At 39.1% G+C, this 15,653-nt stretch overlaps 1 long non-coding RNA gene across 1 annotated transcript in view; it reads right to left on the bottom strand.

Moving 5' to 3' along the window:
* Nucleotides 1-15,653, bottom strand: part of LOC108445401 — a 163,860-nt gene that overhangs the window by 135,721 nt on the left and 12,486 nt on the right. The window contains exon 2 of the long non-coding RNA XR_001860243.1: nucleotides 7,517-7,637. This is a non-coding gene — a long non-coding RNA (uncharacterized LOC108445401). The remainder of the gene's footprint in view (nucleotides 1-7,516; nucleotides 7,638-15,653) is intronic.

Below are 15,653 nucleotides of genomic sequence, written 5' to 3'. Positions count from 1 at the left end.
AAGCTTTGCTCCTCAGGCAAATTCTTCCCCTTGATCTCTCTAGATCTGATGTTAATACCTTCATGCCTCTCTATAGCCTCTTACTCCAGGCATAGTGACATTTACTTCAACAGAGCTCTGCCCAAGTGTTGTGCCGTAGTGACATATCCAGACTTGGTTCTTCTGTGCCTGCAGAAGTAAAAGATGTCCCACATGTATTAAGATGACAGGGCAATGTGTTGAAAACTTCTACATATGAAGAATCTTAAGATACCAGATCAAAAGAGATTGCAGAAATGATAAATGTCAGTTATACACTGGCAGGTTAATATGATGGCAATGTCTGGATTTTCATCTATACATCACCGGGAAAAGTTTGACAAGTCTGGGATAGTATGGCATGGCTATTTCTCTCAATTGGGCTGATATTTGCTTGATCTGTTTTTACCTTAATAAGTTTGCTCTGAGCAGAAGAGCAACTCTGCATCTTCCCTCCTGGCAAAAGATACACAAAATACCTTTTTATCTTAATGAACAGTTTGCATTCTTCTGCAGGAATTCAGAAACTTGCTATTGCTAAAATATCCTCTCTATCTTTTGGTACTGCGGTTGTATTAGCAATGGCAGATTGCTTTTGGTAACCCTTTGTTCTGAAGTTTTAGTAACAAAGTGTCTGGATACAAAACTTTGTCATATTACGTTTTGAAGATTTTGTAGCAGTAGAAAGTGGAGTGTGTCTGTGAGCATTTATAATGGAGAAAAGCTAAGTGATAAAGCGCACCTTTAACATAATGACAGTAATTCAGTCTCAGACAGTGAATGCTATTATACCCTCTTTTAAAGACTAAAATCAGTCAATTGAAATGACAATTATGATAATCCTCATGTAATGAAGATTATTTTGAAACAAAAATCTTTTTTGTTGTGTGTGCCTGTGAGTGTGTGTGCATTTACTGGACCCAAGTACAATCTCAAAATTCTCCTTGGCTGGAAATTCTATTCAAACATAACAGTATTTTCTAACCATTCTGCCAGTTTCAGTTGATACTTAGTGCAAATTGATTTCTTTAAAAAAAAAATCATAGCATCATTAAGGTTGGAAAATATCTCCAAGATCATCTGTACAGATGTTTTGATGAAATACTCTGAGCATAGAGCTTGGAGAAATGGGCAGCCTTAATAGAAGTGGTTAGCTTGATCACTCTGAGAATATGACATGATACTGCCTTCCGAAAGCACCCCATGTTTTACCTTATGCACCCTGTGTTTTACCTTAACTTTCTAAGGGAAGCTGCTGTGAGCTCCTAATGCACCACATAGGTAATTAACAGTGATCAATAGTTCCAGCAAATATTGTTCTAACTGGGAGTCAGCCTGTGATAGGTGGCCTGTCCCGGTCCTCTGAGTTACAAGAGAACATACTGATCACGTCAATTTAGTTCTTATATGGGCTAAATTTTCAAAGAAGTCTAAGGAAAGTCTAATCCTACAAAACTGCAACTAAATTTATAATTCTTCTTGTCTTCCTTTGAAAATCTCATTCTGTTTTAACAAATCAAGGCACTCAGAAACATTGTACAGCAGAAGTAAAATGACACAAAAGCCACAACAAAGATGTGCACATACAGGGAGCTCAAATGAAAAGGAAGATAAAGAAAAGATTTGCTGGGTAAAGGAGGTGATAAAGAAGGGAATAAAGATGAGATGACCATAGGCCTCCATGGTCTGATGTGAATGTTACATATGAAGCAGCTGCCCTATGAAGCAGCTCTGACCTGAAATACAGCAAATATTAGTATTAAGATTACAAAAAATATTGGAGAGATACAGGTATACTTGAGTTAAACAAGAAGGATGTTTGTTAGCAAATGTAGCTACACATTTTGTATATTACTGTCTGCCTCAGTTTTTTTTAATCTCATAATGACACTCCTTACTCTCCAAATACTCTTCTAGGAAAACTGATATGTAAATACTGGTAAATGTTCTTTTGTTCAAGATTTTCTACTTTCCATTGCTCAGTTGATTTAAAAGTAGAGAACTCATGATGAACCTCACAGAGAATCCCCAAGAGATTCCCTTAAGCCAGGTGGCAGCTTACTTGTAGTGTTTAGCATATATAGGGTGCATCCCTTCTTTGTTGAAGAATGGTAATTAGGATCAGGTGAATTTGTATTTTACTAGCAGAGCTTTATTCATGTGAACTACCCTAAAAGGGAAGTTCATATTAATGAAGCTGGTTATTTCTGGTTAATAAAGATGGTTATTTCTTCTTAGACCTGACCTAGTTCTAATAATTTGCCATTCAAAAGATGCAGAACTTAGATCTTTGCAGGAAGTTGTTACAATTCACTGTGAACAGTGGCCTAAAAGGGTTGCTGTATGCAGTCAAATACATTGGCACAGTAGGGAAATGTGATCTTTTCTAAGGCTATTATTCTAATCATTTCATCTAGTCCCTTGTCCAAATATAATATGCACTGGCACAAAGTTAATTTAATTTTTTTTAATCCCTGCAACAGTACAAAAACCCATGACAAAGCAGGGTGTCAAACATGTGCTTTTAGGAAGTCCTTCATTGCCTGTTAATCATGGATTGCAATTGTGTCAAAGTGATCTAGATGACATTGCTCTGCTGACTGTTTTGTGGTGATGTTTAATAGCTGGAAGGCCAAATGCAGTACCTGGCATTCACTTTAAATATGCCTTAGTACTGAGTGCAGCTTCACATCGTGAAATACATCTCAGTCATGAACAGCTGATTGTACCCTTACGCACTCTTTTTTCCTGGTTTTTTTTTTTGATAATGTCTTGGCCCTGATCCTGACAACAAACTTCACCCTGGCTCTGCATGAGTCCCTAAAGCAGCAGTGAGGACTTCAGCTGGAAAGCTTGCCAGGCTGCCTTCTCAGGCTTGAATCCACTGCAGCACAATGGCCCCAGAACTAGCTAATGAAATTGCTGGGCAGATTTTAAAAGTAGCGTCTAAATCCCCCAGGCCAAACTCTGCCCTGGTCTCACATCAGCAACCACAGAAGAGAACTCAACTGGCTGTCCTCTCCTCCTCCTCCTCCCTCCGCTGTTCGTGAGTAAAAGGAACAAAGCATTTGTGTCTTTCAGCTGCTCCAGAAAGCTGCATCATACCTGAAGGTCTGATATAAGAGACCCACGGGAGCAGGCTGAATCAATTCTCCTTTTTTTCCATCCTTAGCTGGTGACTAATACCAATGTTGAGAGCCCCAGAGACATGCACATGCTCAGCAGTCGTTTCAGTGGGAATCAGGCACTCAAAGGCACCAGCAGTCCAGGCCCATGTTCTCGCCCAGCATTTTGTCTTCAAGGCTCCTTGCAAACTCCTCCCAACATTCTTGAGAGGTATCCCTACCTGTATTGTCCTGAAGGGAAAACTAAGGGAGATAATTAGAGCCTTGTAATGAAGTAACATCTGACAACCTGCAGCCCAATCTGCTATCTGGGTCAATAGATAGATTATGTCCTTGGACTGACTAATTGTAGGCACCTAATTGTATTAACACAAAAGCAGTGATTCACGCAGTGGCAAAGAAGTGTTCACCCAGCAGTCCTTCCCTCTTGGAAAATTACGTCACCCCAGGGCTCTGATTCACGATCTCTGTCAAATTTAACTGTGCCAACTAAAGAAGTTGCTGCTGCTCCTGTCACAGCTAGGTCTGAACACCCCTACTGAGGAATGAGATAGCAAATATTCTCCCTTATTAAGGACAAAATATAGCATTGCACATTATCTTGGGAAAATACTATAAGTCCAAGACTGAAAATGGATAATATGCTACTTTCATTATGTGCAAGGAGATGGAATGAATCACTGCCTATTTCTGCCTCAGTTTCTGTCTTTATTGAAGGAATTGTCAAAACAGGACTTAAACGAGCAACTAAATGCTCAACCCCATCCTGAGTTGGTGGACTGGACATTGGCTGATCACACAGAGCAGCTTGGAAATTCCAGCCTTGAAGTCAATAGATGTTTGGGGGGAAAAAGGAAACTCCACTCTCATGCTTAAGACTTACTACTGTGAAAACTGATCTAAATAATTTCAACTCAGATAAGCAGATTTTAATTTAGGGATTCTGTCAGAGTTTATTTCTTTGCTGATATTTTTTGCTAAAACCATCTAGTTTATCAATGGAAAAACTCTAATATTTCCATGCCAAATGTCAACATATTTAAATTTTGACCAAATGAGAAGGTTCTGAAATTGAATTCCACAGAAATGTGTATTTTGATTTTTTTGAATCATTGTGTTGTGTGGAGAAAGATTGCAATTGCCTGAAGGACTAAAATTCACCAAATAGTTATTGGCAATAACTAAATGCATTCTCCTATAGGGAAGACTGGTTCCATTACTATACACTTAATGCTGTAAAAAGTCTTTTCAGCCTCAAGTGTTTAGGATTTAGCTTTTTTAATTATTTCCCCTTCCTCCCCTGCATATTATTGCTGTCTCAGAAGTTCATGTGTATTTTACTGACTTTGAAACAATGTTTAGAGACACTAAGGAAGAAAAAAAATCACCCACCAAAACAAAACCAAACCTCAGATATTACTATCTGTCTCATAGGCTGAAATGCAAAGCAATTGCGTTCCATCAGAAATACATGCTTTCTCTCCTCTATTACAGGCATTCCTCAGTATACAAATTCTATTTGAAAATTTAGACAAGCATTACATTCTGTAGACCTGGGTTTTAACAGAGTAACATGATGAATTTCAGAAGCATCAGCATAAATATGAGTGCAGATTGCCTGGGTTTGTATGCAGCTACATCCATCCTTCAAACTTTTTTTTAACCTACCTTGTGGCTAATGACCTCAGGTGGGAATATGAGAGTATTGCATTTAAAAAACAGGAAACTTACAAGCACAAGCCAAATGTAGGCTTTCTGCTGTTATATATGCTCTGAAGAGACAGACCAAAATCAGAAACTTAATCACAACACCTTCAACTTATTTTCACTAGAGTTGGAGTCAGAAGAACAACAATTCCTTTTTTGATTTTCCATCACAGAAGTCTGACAAAAGCAAAATACAGTGTTGGACACTGACTTCTAAAACACTGTAGAGGCTGCACATTCTGCAAGTGATCTTCACTCTTTAAGAGAGGGCTTTGACACCACAGCCCTGTGAAAGACAGCTGGAGAGGGATCCACACTCGCTACTTCAGCAGCATCTTCCATCCCAGGGGCCCACAGTCACTCCAGCCTCAGGAGGACCCAGAGCCTCTGAAGATACCAGCTCCCACCAGGAAGCTCATGGCAAACAGCTGCTAATGGCCAGCTTCATCACCTTTTCTTCTGCTAAGCTTTGCCAAGCCAGGAAACTGTTGTTTTCAGGTTGCTCTGAAACCAAGTATCATTTAGGCATTGGGAAATAACTCTCTGTTTGAGAGTTCACTCTTAAAGATAGTGATATTATATTAAAAATAGTAATAAAAGCCACTTACATAATTTTCCATTTTTTTACACTTAAAGAATGCCAATTTATTGAAAAAAAAATAACAGTCCACTTACATCCAGTAGAGTGAGCCAATAATAATGATGTATTTTACAATGTATGAACTTTGCCATGTGCTGTAGAGGTATCAAAAAATCAATACAACTAAATTGACAAGTTTGTCAATGATTGAAATTAATTTCCTTTTTTGTGGCACTTCACTAAACTGAATTCCATAGTGTCATATTAATTAACATCCCACTCAGATGGTCCATGTAGATGGAAAACAACTAGGTTATCTCTGGGCGCTTGCAGTGAAAAGTTTGTATTATAAGCAGAATAAAACAGTGGAAGATATTCACATGGAGACGCTCATTATTTATTTACTAATTTAATTGCCAAGATAATTGAAGTAATCAAAGTGAAAATTTCCAAAAGATGCCAGTTATTTTCAGCTGGACTCTAAGGACCCAGTGTTTTCTGAAAATGTATATTTGTGACATTCCAGAAAATCCATGTCTATATGATGCAGATTCTGATGCAGAATCACAGTCTTTGACCAGAAGAAGGCCATAAGACCCAGTAATGCATTTATAAAATAAGCAGCACACTGACTAAACTGGGTAGCTCTGTCTCATGGAACTTAGAGAATTAAAAACAAACAAACAACAAAAAAAAGAAACAAAACTTAAACAGGGGCACAGAGGAAAATCCTTTGCAGTTTCTCAGTATAAACTTGTGGAGGTGCTCAATTTAATATTAAAAATGTGTGAGATTAAGTTTAGAGGGCTGAACCACAACTGTTTTGAAATCCTATGAAAATAAAAGGGATCAGAACTGTTAGCTGTGATACGCAGTTCTAGTTCTGTTTTAGGGAATTTGGAGAATTTAATTTAAAAGACCCTTTGGTTTTTCTCTTTTTTTTTTCCTATTTACATTCCAGACAACAAGGAGTATGGGGGTTTTTTCAGACCAAATATTTTGTTATTTGCAATTATGTTTCTGCAGCTGAAATCAAGCAGCTGGAATAGAGGTCCTCTGAGACGGATGCTGAGGACCATGTTTTTCACCTTGGTCTTTGGGGCCATGCCCTTAATTGGAGCTTAGTGTCCCATTAATGATTATGCCTCCTGGGATTTTTATGACCATTTCAGAAGTGCAGTTTCTGCCTAATGTACTGCTGAACAACAAAGAGTCCTTGTAGTCATATCCCAAAGGCCCCTCTATTAAATATACAGCAGATCTCAATTAACCTGACGTTTTAAAACCACAATAGCTCTAAAGGCTATCTGCTTTGCAAAGTCCCTGGTCTAAACTAATAGCATTTAATTTTCCCCTAATGCAGTTCTGTCCATATGCAAAGACCAGCTTGTATGTGACACTAATAGTTGACTTTGTGCTCTGTTGTGACCAGGAGAACCGATTTCTGTATCCATGGGTATCAGTTTCAAGGCATTAGGATACTGAAATTAACCTTGATTGTATCTCAGAGTTCAAAATAGCTGCAGGTTTAAAGAATAACCATGAGTTCCTATGAAGTTTGAGCCACTGCAGGAATTGTGTCACAGCTCTGAGAGACTGGGAGGGTGGATTTGAAAAAGAAGGTGATAAATTCACTGATTTCAGAAGCAGTGTGAAAAGACAGAGCTGAAATATTTCCTTTCTCAGGAAGTAAATTCTACTTTCTGAAACACCTGTGACAAGCCAAATCTTAAAAAAGACCAATTAATTAACAACAAAAATACATAGACAACTATGTTACAAAGTCAGATTCCCAAGAAAAAAGTAGCTTTTAAGTAAGGAAATTTATGCAAGCTGTTATTATTTTTACATGCTCAAAAATATATTTTCTGAGCTTTCTAGTAGGCTTTCTCCAACTTCAGTTTCAAAAAGGCCTGATGACGTAGCCACAAAGAAGTGTATTTAACTTCTGATCCTCTGAATTTACTGAAGCAAGTAGAGATAAAAAACATAACGTCTGCACAGGCTCAAAGTAAATAGCTCAGCACCAGATATATATTTGCACATGTCTAGTAGAGGAAATTAAAAGCTTTCCTTTGTTGCTTACCTGAATTTCTGAGATTTAGGCTCCTAGCATGCTCCTAGAATGATCCTAGGATGCCTTCCTTGCTGACTGATTCTCTATTTCAATTGGAAAACCATATCAATGAGAGGAAAAATCTGGTTTCCTGCAAAAAGCAGAACAGAGCAGTGTTTGCAAAGTTATGGGAGAGGGGAAAAAACCACAAAGAACAAAACAAAGACGCGAAAGCAAAGAGTGTGTCCATTCTTCATCCACAACCCCATCATTCACTGGGAGCTGAGATTTCTCTCTACCTGCAGCTGAACAACTTCTCCTGAGCTTTCAAAAATCAAAGTAAAATTTTAAAAACTGAAAGTTTGAATAAAAACCAAACCAAACAAAACAAAAAAAAATCAATGAAAATTATTCTGTGAGATTGCAATTTGTTTCCAGAGAGAAAGCCTTTAGCAAAAGAAAAACAGCTACCAAGTACTCTGTCAAGGGAGAGACAGGCATAGTGGCCTAGGCACTGTATTAAGTCTCTGGAGATACCAGTTCAGAGCAACAGGTTTTTTGTGTGAGCCAATGTCAAAAACACCAGCTGCTAGAAGAACATGAGGATTCAAAACTTTGATTTCCTTAAATATCTAAATTTAGTTCTTGTTGCAAAAGTATAAGTTTAAAGAAGTATACTACAGGAAGCAGATATTGGAGGGGGTGAGGGGGAGCAGAAATGACATTAGTTCTGGGCTGTGATCTGTTACATTTCTATGAATAGATTAACTCTGAAATTCATTCCACTAAATAATTCCTTCCAGCCAATAGCTTCCAGGTTCTGATTCATCATCCTAAAGCTATAACAAATGATAAGGCTAATTTGAGGTCCTCCTCCATAAATAAGGTCCAGCTGAGCATAGAGAGGTATAATTTGTTGTAGAGAGCGAAAGACCTAGGCTGACCATACAGAATGGAATGTTACTCATCACTGATGGTTGGAAAGTGCCTCTTGATGAGAAGGGAAGTCATTTTGCTCTGGCTCCTAAACTGTTCTTCGAGTGCTGCTCAAAAAATGCCCAACCGAACAACAGCCCAAAAACATAAACAGTCCTCCACTGCCCTGTTTCTCTTTTGCTGCTTCTTCTACTAGTAGTCATCTAACATTTTTCTATATGTTTGCAGCTTGCTGATTTAATTCATCAACCTGGTAAGGAGATATGCCGTTTAACATCTTCGTTGGTGACATGGACAGTGGGATCAAATGCACCCTCAGCAAGTTTGCCAAAGACACCAAGGTGTGGTGCCATTGATACAATGGAGAGAAGAAATTCCATCCAGAGGGACCTGGACAGGCTTGAGAGCTGGGCCTGTGCAAACCTCATGAAGGTCAACAAGGCCAAGTGCAAAGTCTTGAACCTGGGTCAGGGTAATCCCAAGGACAAATACAGGCTGGGCAGCAGTGAATTGAGAGCAGCCCTGAGGAGAAGGACTTGCGGGTGCTGGTGGATGAGAGGTTGGACATGACCCAGCAATGTGTGCTTGGAGCCCAGAAAGCCAACTGGATCCTGGGCTGCAGCAACATAAACAAGACCAGCAGGTCAAGGCAGGTGATTCTCCCCCTCTACTCCTCTTTTGAGGCCCTACCTGCAGTACTGTGTCCATCTCTGCAGCCCCAACATAAGAAGGAGGTGAACCTGTTGGAGTGAGTCCAGAGGAGCAACATGAAGAAGCTCAGGGGGCTGGAGCGCCTCTCCTAGAAATAATGGCTGAGAAAGTTGGGATTGTTCAGTTGGGAAGACTCCAGGGAGCCATTATAGCAGCCTCACAGTACTTAGAGGGGGCCTACAAGAAAGCTGGAGAGGAATGAGGGCAGGTTTAGATTAGATATCAGGAACTGAAAGAGGGCAGGTTTAGATTAGATGTTAGGAAGAAATTCTTTACTGTGACAGTGGCAAGGTACTGAAAGATGTTGCCCACAGAAGTTGTGGACACCTCATCCCTTGAAGTGTTGAAGGCCAAGTTGGATGGGGCTTTGAACAACCTGATATAGTGGAAAATATCCTTGCCCATGGCAAGGTAGTTGGAACTAGGTGATCTTCAAGGACCTTTCCAACCCCAACCATTCTATGATTCCATAATTTCCCTCTTTCTGCTAAAGTTATTATTTTTCTGATGCTTTCCTTATTAGATCTACTTTCCATATAATCAAATGAGGTGAAAAGCAGAGAGGACCTCCAAGTGTCAACCACAGTAAGCTGTTAGTCTAGCCCATGATGACAACATAAAACTGTGCCTATCAGCTCACTCCTGTTGAAAGGCAGACTTGCCCCCTCTCATGAGGCAATGGCTCTGTTATCAGGATGAGTCAATTACAACTCAGCAGAGAAATACCTACTTTTTTGTTGTTGTTGCTGTTTTTATTTCTGGCCTAGTTTCTGTATTTGAGTGAGTTAAATTAACTCAAACACTCAAGTCCTGAGCCAAACCCATCCCAAGGTAAGGAACATAAGTGCAGTTCTGAGCCAAACTAGGAGTTAGGGTACAGGAGAGTTAAGCTCTACTCCCTGACCATGATAATCTTAAACATTGTCTCAGATGGTCGTGAAAAAATGCCTTGGGACACAGAAAACTGAAATGACTCTAAGGTAATTCCAGTGAAAATTTTGGTGAAGTTATACCTCACCATTATCAAAAGAAGGATGTCCCACTAAGCCAACTAAATTGATGAATCAACAAGGGGCAAATCGTGAGAAGAAAAGTGGTTTTGCCTAGCTTAAAGAGGTGACTTAACACAACAAAATATAGAATAATTGCCAAGCTAGTCCATGGGAGAGGACCGGAGTGCACAGCTCAGCATGAAAAGAAGAGGTGACAAAAAAGCAAAAGTTGCTGGTCATGGTTTACAAATTTACCTGGTGCTTTTGTGCTCGCCCGCCTCTTATCTGAATGCCTGCAGCCAGCTCAGTGAATTTCCATTAACTTCTCTGTGAGATAGCTAAGATTTCCCATGTCTTGCAGATGGTGAATCGAAATAAGGAGTACTCAAATAAAAAATATGGATCTTCCTGGAATGTGAACTAAAGATCTACTATGTTCTCTGGTTTTAGCAAATAAGGACAAGTCGCTTCTGGTTCTGAAGACCCCGGCGATGGAAATAAATGAAGGAGACAAATGACAGAACTTACATCAAAAATCTGCACTCAGCACACTCCTCACAGAAGCCTTGATTATTCAATGCATACTATGTTCCTTCACAATGTTTGTATTATTAAATAAAATTTGTAACATTTAAGATTTTAAAGTGAAAAACTTCAGTAAGTGCATTGAGAATGCAGCAAATGCACTTCAAGCAGAAAGCTGCCTTTATCATTATAATAATAGTATGGAAGAGCTGTATGAAAAAACCCCAAAAAATCAAGTGTACAAATTATCCAACATTCATTCCATGACATCCTGACAGCTATGTTAGTCCTGATAAAAATATCCAGGAGGACGGCACATTGCAGATGGCACTTCATAATGCGTTCACTTAAAAGCAGTCATTCGCTACCTCAGAGAGAGTGCAGCTTGATGAAGGCCATAGGACACTTGGTTCACCCTGTAAAAGCTGCTTGATGAGGGCATCTTTATTTAGTTAGTTAGTAACTTATTCATTCATTCATCTGATGCAGAAAAATTTGATGAAACTTGAAGGAAAAATCATAGCCTTGCACCTTCTTTGTGAAATTCAGAATTCAGAATCTAGTTCAAATAATGTCTGCTTCTCTGAGAATTACAAGTGTGAAAAATGGGTTAAATTGCCCTACACTTTCACCTCTGGAAACATGAGCTCAAACCTTACTTCCTATAGGCTACCATCAAAATTATTGACTATTTGTCAGTGCCACAAAGCCAATAAATTACTGGGCAACCTGATAGGACTGGTTGTCAAAAGATGCCCAGGAATGGAATATCCTGTCCAGGATGAGGTGCCTAAGCAAAACCCTGTAAGTGACCTTCAGGAACAGTCCATCTCACAGCCCACCCCGCTCTTATCTCCATTTTGCTTTTCAAAAGAAAAACTGTTTGCCTACAATATCATACAGAAGATGTTAATAAATACCAAGTACAGAATATAATTTTCTTAGCAAACAAGATGTCAACTCAACAGCACAAATGTCATATTTACATTCATCTTATTAAGATTTATACCATTTAATGTTGGGCCTTAAGAATTACACTATAAATGGAATATAATTTTCATATAAAAGGGGCAGTATATTTTTAAATCAAGCCTGTAGAAACTCACTCATCAGTGGTTTGTGAAACTTGAGTACACTGATGCTTCAGTACTCAATTAATGTCAGGCAATATGGATTTCAATCTGGCTTGAAATATATTTAAACAAATGAAGTAGATACAAATGTTGGCTCTTTGGCCAGCCAGAGCTAAAAATCCATTTTCTACCCCATTTATAATAAGAAGTAATCTGAATGTAATTTATTTAAAGCACAATATGTTTCCTTAATTTTTACATGGAACCATTACTTATAGTTAAAGTAATAGTTATATCCACAGATCCTAGTGCACTTAATTGAAAATGCATGGTGTTAAAACATAAGACTCCATCCTTCAAAAATAAAAGCATTATTCTAAGAAATAATTGAAGTGGAGGAGCAGGGTCTGGGAAAAGGCAAAGGAAGGGAACGTTAACAAAAATCCTTAAATGCAAACATTTCTTCCCATTTATGTTATATTAGGATTGTTTTTGAATAAAATTAGTCTCTCTCAGCCCCATATTTCAGTTTAGATTACAAAATTCTCTCATCTGATTGTCACATCTTACGCTGAAGTCAAATCCTTCTGCAGCAGAGTGACATGTCAAGGGTGACAATGACAAATTGTCACTAAGTAAGGAATAACACATGACAGGGCGTTCGGCCATAATGAGATATATGCATGCCTCGAGAGCGTTTGCAGGCATGAGGCTGAAGGGCGAATGCTCCCAGCACTCATAATGTTGCTAGGTCTCATTAAGACTTTACATGCACTGGAATAGATTTCTAGTGATTAAAAGAAAAAAAAAAAAGATTTATGAATGAGTAAATCATGGCAGCAAGTTTTATTTTTATTCATACTTCCCTAGAAGTGTGTGTGGTTTATAAGGCCAGGTTGAAAAAGGAGAAAGGGTCTTTTATCCCTCTTTAAATTTTTTATGTTACTGTCCATCATGGCAACATACAAGTTCCATCCCCTCTAAATGAATAGCAACAGTGAAATCTTTGGCCTAATGGACTTGATGGTGCTCCCTGACACGTATTCATTTGTAGCCATAAACTTTACATGGGCAAGGTGTTACTCTTCAAATATATAATGATTTTATTAATGTCTCTTTTTGTTGGTGTGGGTTTAGATGTAATACAGGGGCATGTCAAAGTTCACAGAAAGGTTTTTAACTTATCCTTTGTGATTTGATTTCTAATGACTTTTAAACTTAGTACTTCTTAATTAATAATAAGCACAACCGGTAAATCCTGACAAGACTATCATAAGATAGAAACTTTTATGTAAAAGGTCAGGCCTGTGGTTAAAAGGACATAGGAAGTCATATATTCAGCTCGGTCAGTGGCTCTCACCACCAGGGAAGGAAGATGAGAAGACGTTGTTATGGGGTTTATTGTAATCCTCACACTATAGATCTGCTTGACCCGGGATTCAGGGCAAGATATAGGACAGTTGTTTGTGCAGAAAAAAAATAAGTCAGGTAACAAGAAGTGTGTAGAACTTATGGTCCCCTCACTGTCAAGAGCAGGTTGACTGACATTTCCATGCCCCATTTTCCTTGATTAGAAAAGGCTGCCATGAAATTTAATTTCTCCACCATCTGTAGAGCATAGAGAGCTTTTGGGAATAAGAATAGCCCCAGTTCAGAGTGCAAAACCTCTTGGTATTAATTTCAGTGTATGTGAAGTTTGTCACCATAAGCAATAGCAGTCAGTAATTTTCTCCCCATTCAAGAGGGAAAAAAAAATCTAATTTTTGTCTAAATGTGAAACCAAAGTCTCAGCCCATTCTCCCCTAAAAAAACTATGTTGTCTCATTTTTTTTTAAGAATGAAGAGACATCAGCAACTTTGTGGTTACATGTCAGAAGTCTCAATATTTAGAAAACAGAAGTGTAACTCTCAGAAGATTTTACCATTGAAATAAGCAAGCTGGTGATAGTATGTTGTACCTTTTGTCCAATCTATGCAACATTAGGAGCATCTTATTCTAAACAGAACTCCTTCATCTCTTTAAAAGAAGGGAAAAACTATCATGACAGACAGTAAAATGGAAGAAAGGGTCACTGCTTTGGAAAAGAGAAAACAAAGTGAGCCCCAGAGTCCTGGCCCTGAGATTGTGTCCCTGCTTGATGCCTGACACAAGAGCACAGGCTTGTTAAAACAAACCTTTGTGTCAAATCATTTAGTTAGTCACAGTAATACTTAGCATCGGTCACTTACGAGCTTCACAGACCCTTCAGAGAAAAAACTCTTTCCATTTTGCTATCAGATATGCATCTTCAGAAGTTCTAGGGTAGTTATGAACTCAGCTCAATGCACGACAGAGCAGCAAGAGGGAAAACAGATTTCCCAGATGTAAGGACTTTTTCCAGCATGATATTCTTATGGGTATTCCAAACTTGTTTCCCAAATCTCAATCACAATAATGCATAAAACCAGAACTGACCTTGAAAGCCTTGTAAACCTTGAAAGCCTTTAAGTTTGTATTTGAAATAGAAAAGAATCTGTGGGTGCTACCACAGTGCTAGGAATGAGGCAAATCAGAGACTTTCCATTCGAGAAAACAGAGCCTATCAGATTGGCTTGAGGCTTCGGACTGAAACCTTTACCCACTTGGATCACTCCTGCTGAGGTGTTTTTCTTCCTGCCAAAGAGAGAAGTCTGTGCCCTTACCTCTCATCCAGCATGTGCCCAGCCATACATCCCAGCCTCTAAGCAGCAGTGCCAGTCACCAGCCCCAGCTCTCCCATTCAAGCAATAAAGTCACAGGCCTCTTGGATCAGTGAACAACCCCTATGGCTGGAGCTGACAACCTTGGATTCGTTGCTCTCACAGCAATAAATGAGTTATGCAAGTACATAAATTTCAATTACTCACTGCTTTGGAAAGGGATTTCTGGATTGTATTATCTGTGGTTATATCCTTGGCAGTGGGGCCACCCAGGCATTTTTCAAACAAGAGCGACACCTGGGTTGTGGCATTCAATGGAATGGGCTGGTTTATACTTGCAACCCTTAACTGTCCCACAGAAATATGTTTCACAGATGGGATGGTCATTGAAACAAACTGGGAAGTGAACATGATGATGGCAGTTTTATGCATTGGCAACTTGTCTGTTTTAATTTTAGACTTTCTTGATGGCTGTGTTGGCCCTTGACAGCCATGGCCCCCGGATATTGCAGAACAGATTTTTTTTTTTTTTTTTGGAGTGTACCATTTATACTTGTTATATCCCAGCCTTTTACAAAACAATGCAATTGCTGCTGCTATTTATGGAGAAAAATTACAACAATGAGCCTAATTTTCAATTTTCACCCATGAACTCTAATCTGCTTTAGCATATGGACATTGCTGTTTGCAAGAGGCCTGTCCCAGAGCAAATACGCAAGGAGCAGTCCATGTTGAGCGCAACAGAGTAGGGGGACTTGCCCCAAAGACGCTCAGAAATGTTACGGTGTTACACCTTTCTGACCTCTCTCCCTACAGGGACAATACCTTCCTCTGCATCACAGGAAGCACATCAGGCTCTAGGAATTTTCCAGATCTCTTGAGAAGACACATTAATGTCCAAGAGAAATGTTGTAGGCAGAAGTGGATATAGGAAATATGCCCAAATAGGTTTATATGCAGATCTGGGGGCAGGTCAGCTTGGGTTCAAAAGTGAAGGGAAGGATCTCCCAAGAGCTTTCCAGCTTCAGGAGTGTAGGACCTGGTGGATCCTCAAAGAGAAACATTAACACTAGATGTGGGAGGCCAAGTGCTTCTAGAGATCCAGTCTGCTCACTATTTACCTCAAAAAAACCAAGAATACTAACCAAAACCTCAGGAAGCTAATTGGACTCAAATAAATGAAGCTGCAGTAGCCAGAGAAATTTGAAGCCAAGGAGGCTGTGGATCGCTTCTCAAAAGAACGAGCAGAAA

This window comes from Corvus brachyrhynchos, unplaced genomic scaffold (assembly GCF_000691975.1).
Source record: "Corvus brachyrhynchos isolate BGI_N302 unplaced genomic scaffold, ASM69197v1 scaffold1, whole genome shotgun sequence".
Taxonomy (NCBI): Eukaryota; Metazoa; Chordata; class Aves; order Passeriformes; family Corvidae; genus Corvus; species Corvus brachyrhynchos.
This window is presented reverse-complemented; position numbering and strand designations above follow the sequence as displayed.